The sequence below is a fragment of the Pholcus phalangioides genome, unplaced genomic scaffold, assembly GCF_987345545.1.
Source record: "Pholcus phalangioides strain wild (caught in Gottingen) unplaced genomic scaffold, Ppha-v1.0 ptg000011l_1, whole genome shotgun sequence".
Lineage (NCBI taxonomy): Eukaryota > Metazoa > Arthropoda > Arachnida > Araneae > Pholcidae > Pholcus > Pholcus phalangioides.
The window spans coordinates 35,027,774-35,051,187 of record NW_028301604.1 but is presented as its reverse complement, the minus strand read 5'-3'; the positions used below and the strand labels follow the sequence as shown (position 1 = coordinate 35,051,187).

Sequence of the window (23,414 nt, the reverse complement as noted above, 5' to 3'; positions counted from 1 at the left end):
GTTTTTATATATGTATGATTTACTCATTAAAAAAACTTCAGATCCAAAATAATTCTCTGAATAAAATAAAGTAGTGATAATGAATAGTGTATTTTCCTGAACTCATTTCAAAATGGAGGAAAATAAATCAAATACTCTCAAATGTCTGAAAAACACATTTTATTTACAATAAGAATTTTTCAAGTTTTACAACAAATGAAATAAATGTGGAGCTGCATTACACAAATCATAATTCAACCCTTTAAATCCCCACTTGTCTTTGATTTCATTAAGGTTTTTCAATTTTCTATCTTTCGCTTTTGAATGTGACGTGTATGATATGTTATCATTTTTTCTTTTGCAATAATTACTTAAAAGTATATTTAACTTTTTTGACAATACATTTCGTCAAAAAATCAGCTGAATGCTTATTTTCATACATATCAAAACCCAAATATTTTTCATCAAGTATCAATACACTATTTACAATATTTGAGGCAACTACTCTGTGGTCCTGTATTTTCAAAAAAGATTCTTCACAAGGGCGTAGCCAGGGGGGGGGGGGACCAGACCCCCAAGTCCCCCCCCCCCCCCGAAATGTGAGAAAATGACCGAAAAAAGGGAAAAAGATGGCCAAATCCATTGTTCTGTCACTTTGGTCCCCCCCCCCGAACGAAATTTCTGGCTACGCCCCTGATTCTTCATAATCTGTCAACAGTTTCTTAACTATTATATAGGTGTGTACTGCAATGGCAATTACATCATCAGTAGGGTATTTTAAGCCCCCTCTATCTTGATGATGAATCAATACATCTTTAGGTTGATAAAGCAGTTCATGATTTCTGGTGAGTAACAATGCACAAGATGCACAGTTATTAACACATTTTAAAACAGAATGCACAGCATAACCAGAAATGTATACAATTACAAGCATGCAATCAATTTGCATTAAATCATTTTGTGTAACTTTAACATCAAATGCATTAGTGAAAGCTACACAAGTATTGTCAAAATAATTATTTTCTACATCGTCACACAAATTCACACGTATGTCTCCAAAAAATTTGGATTTCAAAATCAAGGGAAGCATTGACTAAGCGCAATTTCCCTTCAGCTTCATACAACTGCACTAAAGATATGTCATATTGTCCCCCTGCAAGTTGGCGGTATCGTCCAAAACGGTCCTCTAATGTATCGGTCTGAAATTTGCCAGTCAATAAGAACTTCATACCTAGTTCCTTAAAACAATATCTGCTCAACTCTCTCATTGCATAGGTTGTCAAGGTAATAGCCAAATGCGTTTCTGGAGTCAAACGTCCAGTATCAGAATTACTATTCTTCCATAGGTCTAATCAATCAAGAAATTGGTCCAAGAAATTGAAACGAAAATCATTAAATTTTAAAGGCTCTTGGTAGATGTTTCTCTTGTGGATGCCTTTCAGAATAGTTTTAACGTTCATAACATCCCACCAGTTTGTGATTATTTTTATGTATGTAGCAGTCGATTCTGAATGAGTTATTGCTGCTACCTCTCCAGCTATATTCAATGCTTTCACAGTGCTACTGTTGAAAACATTGAGGGGTAATTTCACATTTTGTCGTTCTATATTAGTAGGGAAAAGGGTCTTTGTTGTTAGAGTGTGTCCATATTTGATTAACTCTGATCGTTCGTGTTCATGCAATTTACGCAATGCCTGAAAAGATGCAGTTTTTAACAAATTGCCTGACTCTGGATCATCACAATCATTACTTGGAAACATTGGATAAAACATACAACCACCAGGGTTTTTCTGGTTTAACCAATTATTCCTTACGCATTTCAAAATATGGACACTGTCTATCATAAAAAATAATTTTTTATTGTTATCGTGAGGGTGAGGATACACTATTTGCACTTTTGGGGGTGTAACAAATTTAGACACTGCCTTGCGATTCAAGGAATTATTGTCACTTATAATGCAAAAAACATGAAAGCCCATTCTCTCTCAGCCTGTAATTACTTTCTTCACAAATTCATGCAACATGTCTGCATTAATAGTCTTAACTGGCATTATGACTACAACATCTTTGAAATTTGACTGGACATTCTGAACCATAAATACATAAGCAGAGTTTGCAGCTTCACTGCAATTGTAAGCCATGCCTAGGATATTTCCTCCTTTGAAATCTAGAAAAGGTTTAAGGTGAATCTCATCCATCAGCAGAACAACATTCTTATCGTTATCAGAAAGGTGCAGAAATTTTTTTTCAACATAACATAAAAAATTTGCATTCTCAATTTCATTTTTGGGATCCAAATTATGCGTAGTAAATAACTTCAAAGTCGTGGGATGTGGCAAAACCAAAACATCACTATTTCGTAGAAAATTATAAGCATGAGGGGAAATTGATGCAATCAGAGAGAAAAGAATCAATTGATCTGAACTATATCGATTCTGATTTTTGTGATTGAAGACCAAAGATAACTGTTCTTTTATGAAAATAATTTTTGATTTTTCGTTTGGCTTAGATAAACTTTCTAGTTTTATCAATGACTCATGCATTACTTGTTACAAATTTTGCTTTTCATCATATACATTTTTACAATATTTATCCAAAGCTAAGAGTATGTTCGATATTTCTTGCACACTTTTTATAGATATAGGAAAGTGAAATGCATCAATCTTTTTAATACATAAATTCTCTTTAAACACATTCATGCAAAGATTTCTATCTATCACGGCAATAACATACCGGGGAATATTATCAACAACCGTTACTCTAATATATGAAACATTTTCTGAAGTACTCACCGGTTTAAATTCACCGGGTAAATCAATCAAAGTCCCTTTTTCAATTAAGTCATCAAAAGTTTCAATCTTGCACTTATCATAATGATCTTCATGAGTTCTGATGCTTTCAGATATGGCACTTTCTAACTGAAAATTTTCCATTCTCTCGCTTTGCTTCTGGATTTTCTCTTGAAGATGACGGTGTTGATAAATACGTTGGACAACCTGGAAATAATGATGGCACTGCACCTTTCTCAAGTCGCGGTTGTTCCAACGGATTATGCTCTTTCCAGTTTTCTCAGTAGAATTCTGTGGCACGTCTGACTTCCTTCTCAGCAAAATGAAGCTCGCGAACCTGAAAAGTTGAAACCACACAGTGATATTACTCTATCATACCTTCAAAATTCATTCATTATACACATTTATTTGCCATTGTTCATCAGAATAAATTTTAAATACAAGCGGAACGTGGAAGGGAGGAGAAGGTGCAAACATAATTTCTCACGATATTGAAAAAATTTGACACTGGACTTCTAAGAATTTAACTTTTTAACTGCCAATGTTTCTAAATTGGAATATCAGGTGTTTTTCATTACAAAAACAAATATCAAGTGCTTTCAAGTAAGAAAAATTTTTTTTTTCTGGAACGTGAGATCTAAAACTCAATTTACAAAAAAATAATTTCAGCAGTTATGCCATAAATTGATTTTTTTTCGTTTTTTGTAATCTATTTTTAAAAAAGGGAGTAAAATTTAATTTTTCGTTTTTAATTTAAACGTTGTTTCTATGGATAAAGGCAGGTCTAGAATTTTTTTTTTGATGAACTTTATAGTTTGTCTCTAAACTAAAGGTTCGAAAGGGAAAATAACAGGAAAAAATTAGGAAACTTGATTCAAATCTTAAATCGGCCAGTAAAAGATTATGTGAAACCTTGATTTATAACGATACTCTGGGGACCAAGAAGAAAACATCGTTGTAGAGGAATTATCGTTATCGAGAGGCACCAGTTTAGCATTATAGTAGGTATAGACATTTCCAAACAAGACTAAAAAATATCGCTGTAGAGGAATTTTTCGTAATATCGAGTATCATTGTAGCGAGGTTTCACTGTATAAATTTATAGAAAAAATCATTGTAACAAGTAAAAATTTAAAGTGAAAAAATAGGAATACTCACTCTGGAACTCTTCGTAATATTGAAATCCCTTGGTACTGCTGCAATCCACTTCTTCCGTGTTTCATCGTCTTTCGGGAAACAAAATACCGACACCTTAGGACCGTTTTTTTCATAGTTGCCTTTGCACTTAGGCACTGAGCATTTGTACACCATAATTTTTTAACATGTACAATTTCCTTTCTCACAATAATTCATAATAATAAATAATTCTCCTCGAAATGTAATAGAAAACCACGTGTAAAGCAACGAGATAAGCCTCTTCCTTCAAACACGATAAAAAAAAAAAAGTTTGTCGCCACCAACGCCAAATCACCCCATTCTTATCATAAGCAGTATCGCAGTGGCTTCCATGCGAACAGGTTTCTCTCGCCAAACAGTGAAGCGTTAATATTTTAGTAATTATGCCAACCCCCTGTACCATTTCTCTCTTCAGCCTACCTACCCTACGTCATATTCGTGTGTGGCAACCAGTAGGCAGGCTTGGTAGGAGAGCTAATGTGCAGAGTACAGTTTAATAATAATTTTGAGGCTCTACAAAAAATATTACCTATTTATTTAGTATTCACGAACGCTTTCTCCGAGTTTGTGTCAGACTTATTAAGTATGGACTTGATAAGTACAGGTCTTCTGGATCTATTTCTCAAAAATGTTAGTTTTTCAATATTTTCTTAAGAATGAATTCTGCACGGAGTGCGGTCATGAATTCAGTAGCGTGTAAATGGACATTGCAGTGGACGACAACAGACGTTCGTATTCGTCTGACTCAATGTCGGTGGTTGTCACTCTACAAGCTGTGTTTGAACTCGCCAATGACGTCACACCAAGAAAGTCATTTGCATACCGTTCTGTATAAAAAATCGCGAAGCTTAAGCGATCTTAGTTTTTTCGCGATTGCATTTTCCATTTTTACCGTAATTTTCATGTCAATGAGTGATTATCTTTCAAATTTTTATGATCTCCTGCAACTTGACATAAAAGATGAAAAATATTGGGTTTTTTTATGTACGTGTTTTTACATGCATTTAATGAAAACTGGTGACCTCTCATAACTATGTCTTATATGAATTAGAGAAATGATAAGGGCTTTTTTCCAGAACATTAAAAATACTCAAAAGAGCTATTTGACTTACCCACGAAAAAAATTATTTTGAAAATGTATCTCAAAGGAAATGTTTTGAATGCGTATTTTCTAGCTATGTGAACGATGAAACATGAACATCGAAGCTCGTGTAGAATACGATAGGGTACACATGCTCTATATCCAAACTGATTCGGTGCACAAGTACCATAAATAAATATATATCTGAAATGGAACATATTTTTTGAGAGAAAAAGATGTAAACCCCACACAAATAATTTTTACAGGTACAAACACGCTATTCAATGACTATACAAAAATGCATCGATTTTATTAAACAAGTATCATTACGACCGTGAAGAAGATATATGAATATATGTGTGTAGACGTCTGTATACTCGTATATGTAGCATACACATATGAATGTTTACATTTATATTTAATAAATTTGATGTGCCATAAAACCACATTAGACTATATAATAATTAATGGTAATAAAAAAAAACCACATGAGATTGGCTAGTTATAAAAAATGCATTGACAAAATTCAATTCAAATTGGATTTTTTGTAACCACAAGGATATGATATGCATACACACAATAGATGACAAAAGTGACTAAAAGTTCCAATTTAAAATAAACATAATCGCACCAATTATAGTAAAAATTGTGGTTCCCAACTTTTCAACATCTGTAAAAATTCAAGATGTGTTTGAACCAAGGTGGTTAAAATATTTAGGGCAGTATTCACCGACATGGTTTAAGCTATAGTCACAATTTTTTGATAAGAGATCGACACGGACTGGTTAAATTCAGTGTTTTAACCAATCTATGCTGATCTCTTATCCAAAAATTGTAACTACAGGTTTAAACCATGTCGGTGAATACCGCCCTTAGGGTTCCAAAATATAAAATACATCAAACACAGGCTGAACGCGATTGTTCGTGTTTTCCAGAATACTAATGGTGTAGCAAAGTGGTTATTTCACCAGGGACATCGGAAATTTGAAACTGTGAGCGCTTGTTTTTAGTTTTATATAGGAAAAATTTTGATTTCTGAATTAAATCTGGATGCTCGGACCCATGTCACCCACTCTGTTCGACTGTTTGGTATTCTGAGCGAATTCTCGTATGGACCTTGGTATTGGACACTAGCCGCAAGTTGGGAACCACCGAGCTTGAGAGGGAGTCACATACGTCGCTGAGAAAAAACAATAAGGCAGCGAATGATATATACGTTGCGGGAAATGTGATAAATCCGGCATAATCAAAATATTGTATAAATGCATATTCACCGATCATTCCGATAACTTTGATAAATTTTGTTCATGTACTGAGAATTTATCACATTTACTGGCCAGTCCCCAGCTCGTATTGGCAAATATGATTAATCATTAATGAGCTACTCAAATTTATGCATAAAGGGTATTCATAAACTTCTGTCAAGATGATAAAGTCATCTCAGATGATTGATTCGATCGGCTATAAGTTGCTTTTGTTTGCATATGCTGAAGAAAGCCAACATTATAAGACTGATACTAATTTTAATCTTTTTCACATTTATTTTCATTTAATGTTTATCGATTTGTGTCCATTTTTTTTCATAAACTGGTTAATTGAAGAGAATCTAGGTGAATTATTTTTCCATATTTGTCAAACTTACCAACTTTATTTGGGAATCATGCATAATATCCTTTAAAAGTGATATAGTTATCAAACAATTTAATTATAATTTATCAGCACAATTTATCAAACTCACCGAGACGATTGGTGAATTTTGTGTTTTATCACATTTACCGTAATATGTTACGTAATATAATGTTATATACATATTTACGAACAAGGTGGCTATAATTTAACTTGGCCTATTCAGAGCACCCTGTTACTCAAGCTGTTCATCGGATTGACACCAAAATTTGTATGTAGTCTATTCGAAAAAAAGGGTGCAAAAGAGGAATTTATATAAAAATATTACTTCTAAATAATTCTGTTCGAAGCCGATAGTCCTACGGCAGTATTCACCGACACAGTTTAAACTACAATAGCAGGTGAAAGGATTGGTTAAATTCAGAAGTTTTATCAATCCGTGTCGATCTCTAAGGCCCCTTTCACACGGAGCGGATGCGGGTCCGCATACCCTTTCAAACGAGCACTTTAGTTCGAAATTCGTGCATAAAAACTGTTTTTTCGCAATTTTTGTAATTATTTTTCTCCTTCACCCCTGATTCAGTGCCCATAGGCAGCCTAGAGGCATTCTTTGGTGGTTTTTATCATTGAGCCTAAAGATGCCTCCATTCCGATCCTCACAAGCAGTCGATGGGAGAAAATATCTTAAAATATTTTCAAAAAATTTTGAAAAAAAATCTGTCTTTTCGGAAAAATATGAAAGAAAATTCCAAAAACACATCCAATGTTCGAAAAATCCAATCCAAAAACATCCAAAACATTCGATGTTCCAAAAAAAAAAAAAAATTCAGCAAATATCAAAGAATTTGCAAGTATTAAAAAAGGGAGGGGTTGGGACTTTCAAAATGTCTGTGCTTAGAAATATTCACATCACGATTCTGTCTTAGGCCGGGATTACACTATAAAAGTTTTGTAAAAGCTCTTTGATAAAAGGTGAAAAATTCAACCATTAAGATCACCGGTTGCATTTGCTTTAATGCAACCGATGCGCCTATTGGTTGAATTTTTCAACTTTTATAAAAGATCTTTTACAAAACTTTATAGTATAATCCCGGCCTCAAGTACGGATTACACTATAAAAATTTTATAATAATTCTTTTAAAAAAGCAACTAATAAATTTATCGGTTGCACTTGCAATTTATTAGTTGCTTTTTTCAAGTTTTATAAAATAACTTTCATAAACCTTTTTAGAGTGAAATCCCATCCTTAGATTAGTCACTTCTGAAATATAAAATTTCATTTTTTTAAGTTTATAGACTAAATATCGAGTAAAATAAACTTGTAGGTATCGAGGGAACCACCAAAAATATTCAAGTGCTAGGGTCTTCAAACGTCTTAATCCGGCCCTGAGTGAACACCGTACGTGGATAACGTTGTTTAATAAAAGTATTTTTTTTTAAGTTTAAAAAAATTAACAGTTAAAAAATTTAAAAAAATAACAAATATTTAAAATAGTATTTCAGATATTTATATTTTTAAATAATTTTAAAAATTTAAAAAGAAAAAAATTAAAATTTTTAAATTAAATTTAAAAGTTATTAAAGTATGTAGTCAATTAAATATTCGTAATGAACAGAACGACTTAAAATTTTGGTCCCGTCAGTGGCCGTTGTTGGCAGGTTTTATTGTATAAAATTGTGAAATATGGACAAAAGGCAGTTGAAGTTGCTATATCTCCATCTCAGAAGGAAACGAAGGAATACACGTATGTAGGTACATTATATTAATGAGCAGGGACCATCATATGGTGTTTTTAAGGGTATTTATGGCAAATAATTAAAAAAATTCCGTGGAAAAATCACCTTCAAAAAGTAGCCAAAGATGCGGACGAATTCGCTCCGCATCCGCATCGTCTGAATAGCTCCGAATAAACCTATTGTCAAAACTTCTATGTGCGGATGCGGAGCCCGCACTTAGGTTTTGACACATGCGGACGACGTCCGGACCCGCATGAACATTTCCTAGGTGCGGAGATTTTTCGGCTCGTCTGAAAGGCTCAGTATATTCCAATTGTTAAAACTTCTTCCGGACCCGCATCCGCTCCGTGTGAAAGGGCCCTAAGCCTTTAACCTGCGATTGTAGTTTAAACTGTCGGTGAATACGGCTGTTAGTATTCAATAGCTGGTTGCACTTCATCGTTTGTGATGCTTCGCACCGGCAGCATGATACTGTCCTGACTTTTGCTTAAATAATAGGCTAGGTACCGTTTCGTCCTTTCCCGATTCATCCTTCGATCAAAATAGTCCCGTTTCATCCGATCTCTTCTTTCCCCTCCCATTCCATGGATTACTGTCAATCAAGATAAAACACCCGTGGTTTTCATACTGAAAAGAATGGTGAGTGATTGAGGACCAAACTACAGCATGAGTGGAGTGACCATATTACACAGGAATGTCCCGCATTTTTAATGGTATTCCTGTGTTTTTGGTCGTTCTCACTTTTTATACTTTCCTGTTTTTTGTTTTGCTTTTTTTTTTTTTTTCAACGATGCCTATTTAAAGCGTCAATTTTTACCGAAATTACGAATGTAGATAATTTTCATCACTTGTAAATTATTATGATATATAATTACGTATAAATATATTCATCTAAACATATTTGTCATGCTCTAAGTTTTTTCCCCATGAACTACATCGCAATTTCCGATAAATTCTTCATTTTCCTTTAATTGATCATTTATGAGCAAGAACCGGTGATTTTGCCGTCTTATGACTAATTAGTTATTGGTGAAAATTTTCGATATTCCGTATTCTACCATATTTAAACTCCCAATTTCCGTATTATTCTGAATGAAATATATTGGGTGTACAATAAAATAAACATCCAAGTCACACACAATATGCAATAAATTCTATTGAAATATATCTGTTAAAATGATTTTTTTTAACTGCGATTTGTAGCAGATCTTTCACAAATCGCAATTCCCTGTCGTTCAGGAATTTCAGAAATAATTAGTAAATTGTGCTGCCCGAGAGCAGAGATGGTTATTTAACTGTAACGGACCGAAAAGTTACTGCATTGTTGTAATTGATATAAATACAGTAATGTTCTTATGATTTAAAATAGAAAATTAGAACCTTTTCGTTCTAAAGGTAAACATATCTAAACGAGAAAAATACGGGAAATTGTGATCCTTAATACGGGACATAATAGTATCCAAAACTGAAATTTACTACGAATTTGCTAAATATTGATGAAATTCCTGAACGAAAGAGAAGCACAAAGATCTGCTTACAATACATATATTTCAATAGAGTTCATTCCATCATGACTTGCGTGTATATTTCATTGCACACCCAACATATTTCATTCAGAAAAATACGGGAAATTTGGAGCTTATATCGACAATTTTCACCAAAAACATGGTCATACGACGGCAAAATCACCAGTTATTGCTCATAAATTATCAATTAGAAGGTAATGAAGAATTTATTGGAAATCTCGCAATGTAGTTCACGGGGCAAAAAAAATCGAGAACATAAAAAATATGTTTAGATGAATATTTATACGTAATTTATCACAATATAATTTACAAGTGATGAAAATTATCTTCATTCATAATTTCAGTAGAGATTGTCAATTCAAATATGTTTCGTTGAAAAAAAAAACTTAAAGTGTATAAAAAAGTGAGAACAATAAAAAACACGGGAATATTACTGAAAATACGGGACATTCCCGCAATACGGTCAAATATGAATTGTTTCAGACATTTTGCTGTACGTCAATCACTCGCCTTTCTTCTTAGTGTGAAACCACGGGGTGTTTTATCTTGATTGACAGTAATCCAGGAAGTGGGAGGGGTAAGAAGAGGTCGGATGGAACGGGACTATTCCGACCTAAGGATGAATCGGGAAAAGACGAAACGGAACATCACCAAATAATACACCTCCACGATAAACCAAATTGTTTAAATGCCACCCACCAACGAGAAATCATATGGGCTTAGATCCAGGGAACGTGTTGTTTAGGAATTAGAAAGCATACGACTGATAATGCTACATTTGGGGAATGATAACGTAAACTGCTCTTTACAAGAGGTGTTGACATTTTTTTCCAGGATTTCATTCGTATCCTGGAAACTGTCTTGATTGAATGCATTCTTTTGCAGAAAAAAACGAAGTACCCCTGGTAAGTAATTCGATCATCTTCAAATTCCACATGCATATTTCTTTATACCTAATACTTCAATGATTAAACTTGCAGGAACAACGAATATTAACGGTTATTTAAATTCGGTTTCTCTACTGCGCAATTGGAATCGTAAACAGCAGGTAAAATTGCAGACGGTTTGTCTTTTTCAGTTTTCAGCGTTGCGGTTCTCTTGATGCAAAACAATAGTGTCGTTACTACGTTGTCGAGAACCTTATCGCTAATTAGATGACTTCGAACAGGGTCGCATAGTCAGGATGAGGGAAGCTGGTTTATCACACAGAGCAATAGGCCGCCACCTAAACCGTACGGGCATGCAGTGCAAACGAGCTGGCAGCAATTGTTGCTGAAAGGGACTCATCAGCAAAATGAAGGCCATGGAAAGCCCAGGCGCACAAATACGAGGCAAGAGCAGATGATTGTGTGAAAGGCCCGAACCCCCAACGGCATCATTTTCCGCCATCTAACGTGCTACAGCTTTTTCCACCCGTGATACCTTAACCCCACCTCAGCCAAGCGTCGTGAGAGGGTTGAAGTTCACAGCCACCTTTTAAGGGTGCGTCTATATAGGCTTACTCGCCCTGACCCCTGTTCGCCGTGGTGTGTGCTCGTGCTCTCCCCCACCCTATACTACTAGTTCCAACCGTGGTACCACTAGGCTGTACAAAGTCAAAGTGACACAATGCAAGCTCTTTTGAATCCATTGTGAGTTTGATGTTCGTTTTGTGTGCGTTGCTTGGCTTACTACGAGTTATTTTGCGACAGCAGTACACATGAATGGCAAATCCCAGCAAACCACACTTTTACAACTCGTAGCGTGGGCATGTAGACGCATCTTAAGACATCTGCCTTTAACACCACAACAACGATAGAGTTGTCTGGACTGGTGCCGTGTTGCTGATCACCATGAATGCCAGCAGACTGGAATCGCAGTGTTCAGCGATAAATTCCGCTTCAATCTTAGAGCAGATGACCATCGGGTTCGTGTGTGAAGGCGCTGGATCCAGCGATCCCAATTTGTCCTCATTTTACAGTAGTACACAGCCATTACCACTGGTATGATAATGCGTGGTGTTCTGTCTAATGATAGCAGGCCACTACTAGTCATCCTGCGTACAATTTCTACAGCCCAACAATATGTTGATGACATCCTGTGACCGTTTCCGTAACTTTTCATGCCACGTCATCCTGGAGCCATTTTCTAACAGGATAATTCCCGGCTGCGTAATTACAATCCCTACTTTCTTAGTAACACAGGAAGCATTAGCACGCCGGTGATTGGTTACTGCGAGCAAAAAAGCTTCCGAGACGTCACGAGAGGCGGAGTTTTGGGCGAAACTGAATTCCAAAGCTTATTAATCTAAGAATGAAAGCATTTTTTATTGAATCAGTGAATGATAGCTGGGCGCTCGCTTTGCGAGCCGTTATTATTGTCTTCTCGACACACGTGAACCACATTTGACTAAATCAGAAACAAAAATGGAAACCTTTTTTAGTAAATCAGTAAATGACAGCAAAGATGGAAAAAGAATTGGATGGGTTTCAAAACGAATCGAACACACAACCTTCGGTACGCGAGTCTCGTACTATAACCATCACTCCAACGGTAGATGTTGGATTCAGGCACAATTAAATGAATCTATTGTTAAACGTCACCAGTAAAAATTTCACCATGAGTGACGTAATGGCTCGTCACTCATTTCGGCCAATCACGATGCGCTAAATTTCTACTATGTAACTAGAAATGTAGGGATTTTTTATAAGCTTCTCGGCTCTTCATACGGCTGGCATATCTCTGACTCCGGAGCAAAATTTGAGGGATGGCTCGTAGAGTGTAATATTAGGAATCTAACTCCTTACATAGACGTATACAAGTATGCATTGCCACGAGGGGAGATTTCGCCAATTACTGCTTTGAACATTCCATGTGAGATATCCAACTGATATCCATTGATGGATTCTGCGGCCTTAAAAAATTTTAATCATTTCACTGCTCATATATGAACTTTACGCATATTTAATTTCAATAAAAACAGTCACGTTCTTCATGGTGCTTTGTTTTTTTCTGCAAAAGAGTATATTAAGAAAAGTACTATTTTTTATTTAGTGGTTATTTTACATGTTTTTTTGCAGTGATTCGCTAAAAAGCCCAGTGGAATTTTTTAGTCATTTTTTTTTTTTTATAGACATTCATATTTCACACCCGTCTACATTTTTGGTGTCAATCCGATAAAGGGATACAGTTACAGAGTGTCTGAATAGACCAAGTTCAATTATGGCGACCTTGTAATCCCATGTAACCATTTGGAAAGATTAAACGGTTTTTCTTCAATTTTGAGTCTTAAAACAAGTAGGCACTTTGAACATGAAACATTAATTGCCTTGCAGTTTTTTACCACTGACTGGATGAATCTGTCCTTAGTTGTTTAAGTGAATGATGATAATAAAATCGTTGTTGATAATATTGACGTGCATGTGAAAGCTATATAAAATTTCTATTTCAATGAAGTGCTCAAGAAGAACCGAGACATCTTATGCATAAAGTTTGGTTCATTTTCCACGAAGAAATCGTCAGGAAAAAAGAATGTGACAAAAGATAGAAATCAAAATTATTCAAAGTAATTCGGGTTCATCACATCACTAGACAAGACATTTACGAGTTTGACTAGATATTTACGCGAAGAAAGTCAGTTGTTAAATGTGAATATAAAAATTCGTTTCAATTTTGCACTTATAAAAATATACTGATTTAGATATATAGTTGGGATATATATATTCGTTTTTTTTGTTTGCTTCTAAACACGACTTTATCAAATGATTATAGCTTACAACGAAAGCGGAAATTGATATTATATATTTCCGTTTTCAGAAGTAATACTGAACATGTTTCAAAAGTCATTTCACAATCAGTTGTGACAAATTTAAGCTCACAAATAATTTGGTTAGTATTTAATTATGTTGCTGTGGGAGAGGGGAGAAACAAACATAGGTTGTTCTTTAAACTTTAAATTTTGTTCAAGCATGCTGGTGGATCAATAGATTTTTTTTTAAACTTTTCTAGCCACTTAAGCTCGCCAGAAGAGATTAACCGAACTAAAGTAATGACAACTAAGTCGTTTGTCTGAGTCGAGATATTGAGTAGCTGCAAAAATTTATTTCATTGCTGCAACTAACGCTAAATTATATCAGCCATGTATTTATCGTATTTATAAAATATGTAACAATAATTCAATTGTGTTTGCAAGTGAAATTTCTCCTTTACAGGTTGATCAGACATAGAATTTTTTTTTCTATTTATCGCTTTGAATTACGTAAAAACTAATTTGTTTGTACGTGTAACACATTGTATTCATCTTTCTCATACAACTCAACAGATTCAAAAATTTATTTGCTAAATTAATTAATTGCAATATTTATTTAGCAAAATTTATTGAAATTTTGTTTTTTAATGATACCGAGATTTTTTTTTTTGGCAAAGATATGGCATAAGCCCATAGACCTCAATCAAGCCAGTTTTTTGACTTTATTCTGATTGGTGTCACATCTAATACTTAAAAAAAATTAAATTTTTTTCCCTCGAATCCTTGTGGATATCATGCTGGATGATATTTTGTAAGCCATGCCTCAAAACTTGCGTCATAAAAATGTCATTTTGTCCGTCTTGAAGACGTCATCAGGGTGCCAATTTATGGCAAGATTTAAACGTCAATGAATCATCTGTGGAAGAGAAACAGAAGAAAAGCAAGTGGAAGTCTCGGTAAGTTTTATCACGATAAATTCTTTTGATGAATCACTCCATTTTTCAACCGGATGTGTATGGGTTTCCTTAGTTGAGCTTGGGGAATGACAAAGAAAATATAGTGCAAGATAAAAAAGTTTAAGAAACTTGAAATGTTAAATTTAATAGATAAATATTATTCCAAATTGGAAAAAAAAATAATTTCAAAGGGGTTAAATTAATATGACCAGTATTACTAAAAGCAGCGTTTCTCATCGTGTGGTCCGTGAAAACTTTTACCCGAGTCAACTAGCAGCTACATCATACGCGCTGCTATAAGACGAACAGGACGCTTTTTGACTTTTTATTTTTATGAAAATACTTTTTCAGCCATGGTCAGTAATAAAAGCAAAAAAAAACAAAAAAAAAACACGATTGGATGTTAATGCAACAAGAAGCATTTTCAGCAATTGATGTTCGCGTGTCCAACTAATTGAAATTTTTCGTTAAAGAAAACAAGATTTCATAAATAAAATACGATCTGCATTACTTTTTTTGCTTCAGCCATCGGTCCATCCACATTTTTTTCAATTTACACTGGTTCTCAGGTGAATAAAGGTTGACGAACACTGATTTATAATATACAACTAAGTTTTTACAAAGTATGGATTTATCTCTAATATACACTGGTGGAAAATGAAATCCCATTACCAAGAAGAAATTGATTTAGAGGAATGAAATTTGGGCAAAGCAATTGTCTAGGTAACGTATTTATTTGATTAAAGTTTCAAGCTCACAGTTAAAAGTAAGCGCGAGAAAATGCATTTCAAATGTGAAATGATGGTACATTAATAACCACTGTAGTCGCCACGATTGTGAATGCAAGCATGCAAACGTGCATGCATTATGTCATACAGGTGCCGTATGTCATTTTGTGGGATGGCGTTCCATGCCTGTTGCACGTGGTCATTCAAATCAGCAACGGTTAATGTTGGTTGTGGATGACGCTGGATGTGTCTTCCAATAATGTCCCATACGTGCTCTATGGGAGAAAGATCTGGTGATCTCGCAGAGCAAGGCAACATGCCAACACTCTGTAGAGCACGTTGGGTGACAGCAGCGGTATGACGAGCGTTATCCTGTTGGAAAACACCCCCCTTGAATACTACTCATGAATGGCAGCACAACCGGTTCAGTCACCAGTCTGACGTATAAATTTACTGTCAAGGTGCTAGGAATAACGACGAGAGTGCTCCTGCTGTCATAGGAAATCGCTCCCCAGACCATGACTCCTGGTGTAGGTCCAGTGTGTCTACGCAGCAGACAGCTTGGTTCCACGCGTTCACCTGGCCTTCTTACCAACGTACGACCATCACTGGCACCAAGACAGAAACGGCTCTCATCTGAGAACACAAGAGATCCCCTTTCCTCCCTCCAATGAGCTCTAATTTGATACCACTGACGTCGCAGATGGCAGTGATTTGGAATTAGTGGAATGAACGCTACAGGCCGTCTGGCTCGGAGCTGTCCCTCAAGTAATCGATTTGTTACAGTTCCCTGTGTCACTCTGGGGACAACAGAAACTAATTTCTGCTGCAGATGCAGTAGAATGCGCCACAGCCCTGCGGCGAATACAGCAGTCTTCCCTCTTAGTAGTGGCCCGTGTGCGGCTTGACCCCGGTCTTCTTGAGACAGTGCCTTTCCGTGACCATTGCTGCCAATAATTATGCACAGTGGATATATCCCTGCCAAGTCTTCCGCAATATCGCGGAAAGAAAATCCACCTTCTCGTAGCCCTATTACACGGCCTCGTTCAAACTCAGTACGCTGATGATACTGCCTCTTTCGTCTCCTTAAAGACATTCTTGACTCAAACGTAGCTCACAACGTCCAATCCGGACGATAAATAACCCTGAAGTTTACATCGCGTATTTAAAGCAAACGTGAGTTGCATGATCATAGTGGCGCAACTAGCGCCACTCTTATTTGTCTAGTGCCAAATTTGAATGAGCGTCATCTTTCAGATGTGCAAACACGCCTTCCAAATTTCGTTTATCTAGCACAACTTCTTGGTGTTGGGATTTCCTTTTACGCCAGAGTATTTTTTCACGTTGCCATTTGCAAATATTATGTAGTATCTACAAGGGAATCACACAAGCTAAAGTTTATCAAGATTGCAAGTAAAATTGAAATGAATTGTGGAATGACAAAATTGTATGACAACTTTTTTCAAGACTTCGAAAAAAAAAAGTATATGCCAGACAATATTGAATCTAAAGATGAAATATTCTAATAAAAATGGTAATCAAATGATAGATATCGAAAACATATGACAACAGCCGACTGATCATAACTGTCAAAGCCCCAACGAAAGATGATTCTCTTATTCAATCGCAAACGCTATCTATAACATAGTTTCACTGGTATCTATTGTAGAAGATGGTGGAAGAGTAAAACATATCGGATTATTTTTTTTCATAAGGAGCAAATAGTTATGCAATGAGAAAAAAATAAAAAGGGAAAAATAAGTTGATGCATTTAGGATGTTAGAAACATTTTTTTTTTTCAAAATCAGCTTGCCAATTTGTATATTTGCAAAAAATTTTAAAGATTACCATTTTCTTCAAATTACTTTATTTTTAATTGTCAACTGTAGGTATCAATAGGAATCGCATTAATAAAGGATTTTATTCAGTTCTTGTTTAAGTGAGATTAAATGAAAATTGTTTTCAACAAAGGGTTCAAAAATCCGAAAGAAGTTTTAACAAAATTAGTGATAAAAAGCTTATTACTTAGTTCTAATAAATAAATATTCACACAACTGTAAAGAGACAATTTGATCTTATCGATACTGTTCAGTATAAAATTACAAATCTTCAATACAAGCACGTCAAGAAATAATGTATACTGTACATTTGAGTGCAAAATGTTCTATTAATAAGTACTTGATCCCTTCAATTACTAATGTAGTGTAGAAGAATATCATCAAAATTTCAAAATAGTGTGCATTTGAAATTTCGAAAATTTCGATATTTCCAACGACTTGAATCTTCATTGAACAACGAATAGGAAATACGTCTTTTTTCTGTTTTATTATTAACAGTTATAAATTGAATATTTCTATAAATATTGTAGGTTCACTTTCGAATTCGTAGCAAACTACACCAAAAATGGATCATTTTTAAAAATAAAGCAGATACTCGAAATATATTTATGGGCACACTTTATTCGACAGCAGATGATATAAGCAACTATTCTTCTACTGTGTATGTCCGGAAGCTCTTATTATCATAATCTTATCGATAAATCTAATTACTTCTGTTTTGCATTTATAAGAAACACTCAGTGATACAGAGGGTATTTCTAAATCTAGAATATTCAAAACTTAAACAAGAATCTGAATAGAACATTATCATTACGTCATCATAAAAATAATAATACTGTAATATATAATATTACGCCATACTTTCGAATTCTTTCATACTTTTCGGAAAAGCTAACTAAACTTAACGTGAAATTTCAATACTTTTTTTAAAATTGTAAGAATAAATGCTGATTGGTCGAACATAAAGAAATTAGGGACACCAAAATTAAAAATGAAAGAGTAATATCAGTAACAGAAAAAATCGAGTGAAGTTGACCTTAAAATTACAAAAAAAAACCCCAAAAAAAAAGTTGCATATAAAGCTTTCTTTTCCTTGTATTGAAATACATTAAAAACGTTGCCGCTCATAATTATTTGGATATAAAGGTTTATTACTTAAAAGGTTAATCGCTTAAGCAAGGATTATTATATTCAAAAGGTGATTATGCAACAGGCATTAATTAAGTCTTCGGCATTAGGTGTAAAGTACACGTGCAGGAGGACCAGGAGTGATAAAAGGGGATGAAAAGATGGTTTGTCTTAGGCCAACTGCCGATGAAACACGCACGAAACCATGCACGGGAAACCATGAGGAAGAATGTAATATGGAGAATACGAGAATAAATGGCTATAAATAGATGTCAATCGATTCTAGAACTCCACTGAAAAGAAAAAAAGAAAACGCAACTTTGAAAGAAAGAAAGAGTATTGAAGAAGTGTGTCGATATATCGTCGTGTATAGGTTACCCCCCTATAGTCCGTTTCAGGTTAACTTTGCAGTGGAGAGAAAGGTAGAGAGTGTATTCCTTCGCCGCAAAATAAAGTTCCCATAAATCGTAGTTTTATGATGATCATTTATACAGAATATTTCAATTTTTTTAATGATAATGAAAAAATATCGTTTTGAACCGATGTTTCTTCGTTTAAAAGTTTTAAATTAGAAAAAAATATTTTTTACCATTATCCAAAAATCTATAGCAACCACAACGACATTTAGGTGCGGATACCCTAGAAATCGTCCATACCTTACCGAGGCCGCACATCGATACATTGGTTAAAAGGCTTTTGTTGCCACAGCAACGAAGTGATGAGGTTCCCTCGTAGCTTCCTCTTCACTGCAAAGTTAACTTGAAACGGACTATAGGCAAACTGCAGGTGCGAATTTTACGTGTGTGTGTAATCGTTACTTGGAAATGCATGGGACAGGCTCAGGGCTTGGTGACAGGAGAAAGGTTCTTTTCCTGAAATACGTGAATAAGGGCTGTCACGAGGAATGAGATTCGATTCCTGACGCGTAGGTGTAGAGATATGTTATGGAGAGTGAGGGTAATGAAATTTTGTGATTTATATACATGAACTGAACCTTTAATGATTTGCACAATCGCGCCTATCAATACACCAGTGGATGGCAAGTACAAATATTAGTAATTAGATTATTGGAGATACACAAGACAGAAATAAATGCATAAGGTTTAAACACAAAAAATATATATGCATAATATAGTCTCGAATCCAGATAAATAGATTGAAAAATAAAATAACTAAAATGTTACCTGGCCGCATGGGTAGAGACGGGGAGCAAACGAAAACAGAAAGAGGGAGGGTGTCAAAACTACTGCCCCAAGAAAAATACTGCTCAAAACAATTAGGGGAGCAAGCAAAAAAGTGGAGAAAACCGTGCGAGACAGCCACGTATTGGCATACAATGGATAGTACACGCGTATCAATGCGCAATACAGAAAAAAAGACTTAAAAAAATTTGGAATTAAGCTTTAATTCTTTGAAAATATGGGAAAAAGATGATTTAGGGCAACAATTTGGTTACATGTAAACGATAAAAAAAAGTACTGTTTAGACATGATGCATGAGTTTTAATAGGGCGTGTGGTCTCCTCGAACAGCTAAGACTGCTGCACACCTGTTTGCCATGGATGCGATGAGGTTATCCATCAGACTTTGGGGAATACTGTTCCACTCCTCAAGAAATGCAATCTGCAAGTCTCTGACAGTAACAGGCGGCCTTGGTCGCGCAGCAATGCGTCGTTCAGGTCAGGAGAGCACGCTGGCCATTCCATACGCTGTATTGTTTCAGCTTCTAGCATGTTCTCCACCAGACGAGCTCTATGCGGTCGGGCATTATCATCCTGGAAAACAAAGGAATCTCCAATGGCTCCAGCGTAAGGGATGACATGAGGTCGCAGTATCTCGTCTGCATACCTTCGGGCGGTCAAAGTGTCATTCCGAATGATATGCAGGTCCGTACATCCGCCTATGCTGATTCCACCCCATACCATCCAACCAGCTCGTCTGTATTGTGACCTTTCACGAACGAATGCGGGGTTATTTCGAGTGCCCCTGTCCCTCCATACCAGAACACGTCGGGTGTCACACTCCAGACTGAATCGGGACTCGTCTGTAAACAGCACTTGGCTCCAATCATGTTGCTCCCAATCTCGATGTTCAGCAGCCCATCTTCTTCGGGCCGCACGGTGGCGTGGGGTCAACGGAATGCAGACCATTGGCCTACGTGCATAGAGCCCTCCCTCATGAAGCCGATTACGTACTGTTTGGCTGGACACCCTTCGTCCTGTTGCCAAGAGCAACCGTCTTTGCAGCTGCGTAGCATTCTCTGCTCTGTTTCGACGGGCTGTTAACCGTATATACCGGTCATCAGTTGCTGTAGTGGCGCGTGGCCGACCTTGCCCTGGTCGACGTCTAACATTTCCTGTTTCTTGGAATCGATTCCACAGCCTTGCAACAACACTTCTGGCGACTCCAAAAGCGTCCGCGACACTACGTTGTGTTTGTCCGGATTCCAGTCTGCCTATAACACGCCATGCCATGGATTCCGGTAAATCACGTTGTTGAGACATCCTCAAGTCACCTTGTCTCAAAAAAAAAAATACTGCGCAATCGAATTTCACAGTTACGGCAGTAAAACAGACGTTTCTGCAACATCCCGATTTCTGCCCTTATCTCCTTTTTCTGGTTTTTGACGTCATGAACTTTGATTTGCATATGAAGTTTTCTTCTTCCGTTTCCTGCTAGGCTTTAAATTATGGATGATTCATTTTATGTTACTTATCGGTGTACATCTTTGCGTAATTTTGTTGAAACCATGTGCTCCCCTAATTGTTTTGAGCAGTGCACAATAAAACATCCCGGGAAGTTCCCGGTAACGGAGATTTTCGCTACAAACCGTTCACATGACGTTAAGTTTATGCCGGTAATCCCCACCTCTTCTTTCCGGAAGTCGTCACTGGTTACGTAGGTTGAACGGAAGTGATTGATTCAAGATGTTTGACGAAGGGGCTTATAGCAGTTTTCGCGGCGCTCCCCTGATTGTTTTGAGCAGTGTACAATTTGATATATCCTCGATAAATCAAAAAAAAAATGTAGACATAAAAGGAGAGGGGTTGCTAAAAATTAAATAAAAGTTTGATCGGGAGTAGGTATGGCGAAGGTATTTAGAGATATGAGTATGTCTTTGAAGGGCAAAGAATGTGTATTCCTTAAGCAGGTGAAAAAGATCATTGTAGCTTTTGAGTTGATTGCAATACTGACAAGGTTCATCAGGGTTAAATTTGTGCAACATACCTTTGTTAGTATAAAGTATAAAAGCGAAGCCTGGCCATATTCTTACGGACCGCCAAGGGGAGATTGAAGAGAAGGTAAGACTGTAGGGAGCGAAAATTCAAAATTATCGGCAAAATGAAATAATGTTGAAGCAGACAGTCGAGATCTGTCTGCTTGGAGAGAGATATCAGTATAATTATTAGTAAGGGATGTTAAAGCTACTGGAGTGAGGTAAAGAGTGGGTGTGCACCAGATATCAGATCGACCGCAGTTATTCAGAAGGGTCTTGGCTGAATTTGTCCAGTTATCCGAATCTGTGTGCCGGCAGAGTTCAAGAAAGCAAATTTTTGGTAGACGATTTTCGTCCATTTTTTGAAGCCTAAGCCAATACGTGATAAGTTGGTTAAACATTTGAGTGGCAATGGGGCGGCGACCAAGCTCAAGTCTAATAAGGTAACCAGGACAATATTTGCCTATATTCAATAACTTTTTTAGAAATCTCGTATGAACCTTTACCAGCATAGAAGAAACTCCAAACTGGTGATGCATAACACAGAGTAGATCGTACGAGGCCACGAATAATTTGAATGCCACACACAGCGAGGGGTTTCTGGAGCTACGCAGTAAGTCAAGTAGTTGGTTCATGGCCGCGAAAGCCTTTTTAATCATGAAATTAGCTGCTAATGAAAATTTTCCTGAAGATGAAAAAGGGAGGCCAAGGTAGATATAGCTACTGGTTATTTCGAGTTTAACGTTACCCCAAAAAAAGTTAGTATTTTTTGCGAGACGGCCAGAGACGGATTTTTGTTTTGTTTAAATTAACAGTAAGGTGGTTAGATTTAAAGTATGAGTCAAGAAGATTGATTTTTTTTTTTTTTGCAACTGTATTTTTGAATCACCCAGTATTACAATATCATCTGCGTACAGGAGGATGTTGAGTTCAGTGGAGTTATTAATTGAAATGTCATGGACATGAGGCTGACAAAGATTTTTCAATGTCAGCTAAAAAAAGAAGGGGGGGGGGGAAGGCAGGTTCACGCCCTGAAAAATTCCCCTGGCTACAGGGAAAGAATCTGTTAACCCATTAGTGCTTTTTACTCTCGCACGGGCATCATTGAAAAGCAGATCGTAAATTTTAATAATTTTATGGATTATTCCTAGGCCAGAGAACTTCCTTCACAAAATGCTTCGATTAACAGAATCGAAAGCTTGACTTAGGTCAGAAAAACACGCAAAAACTTTGCGAGCAGGTCTTCGAAGATGGATTTGAACAATAGAGCTAAGTGTGAAAATGTGGTCAGTGCAACCCCTCTGTTCTTAAGGAATGTGCCCTGAGATTCAGGGAGGATCCCGTTCTGTTCCGATCAATGATATAACCTTTTCGTTAGTACAAGGGAGAAAAATGTTGAGGTGCAATTATCAAGAGAGATATAGCTCTGTAATTGCTCGGGTCCAACGGAGAGCCTTTTTCCATAATTGGTGAGATTATTATTTCGGACCAAGATCGAGGAATGTCACCGCTTTCCAAAATGAAATTAAACAAGTTAATGAGGAATGTGTGTCCGCCAGGAGGCAAATTCGTCAAGAATTCATTGGAGATGCTATCGCTCCCTGGGGCTTTATTACGCTTCAGTAACGAGAGCACTGAAAAGTATTCGGAGACTGAGATGGACGCTTCTAAAAAACTGCACGAGTTATTAAAGTAAGGGTGGGTAAAGGAGTGGGTTAGGTTAGTTGGTGAGGAGGCAGCAGAGATTAGAGAAATGATCGAACCAACATTGTTTAGAAATTAGTAAGGGGTTAAAATTGTATTTCGTCTAAAAATGTTCAAAGATTTCCAAAATTCAGAGGAATTAGTTGCATTTTGTATTTTATGGTGGATTTCTCGGAAATATGTTTTTTGCGAATGCATGAATC

The 23,414-nt window shown here is 36.2% G+C and overlaps 1 long non-coding RNA gene across 1 annotated transcript; it reads right to left on the bottom strand.

Annotated features, from left to right (window-relative positions):
• Nucleotides 1-824: 824 nt before the first annotated feature.
• LOC149080376 (uncharacterized) lies at nt 825-8,160 on the bottom strand. Its single transcript, XR_016193566.1, has 2 exons — nt 3,927-8,160; nt 825-3,105 (listed from the first exon to the last, which is right to left on the bottom strand). It is a non-coding gene; the product is annotated as an uncharacterized LOC149080376 (long non-coding RNA).
• Between the last annotated feature and the right edge of the window lie 15,254 nt (nt 8,161-23,414).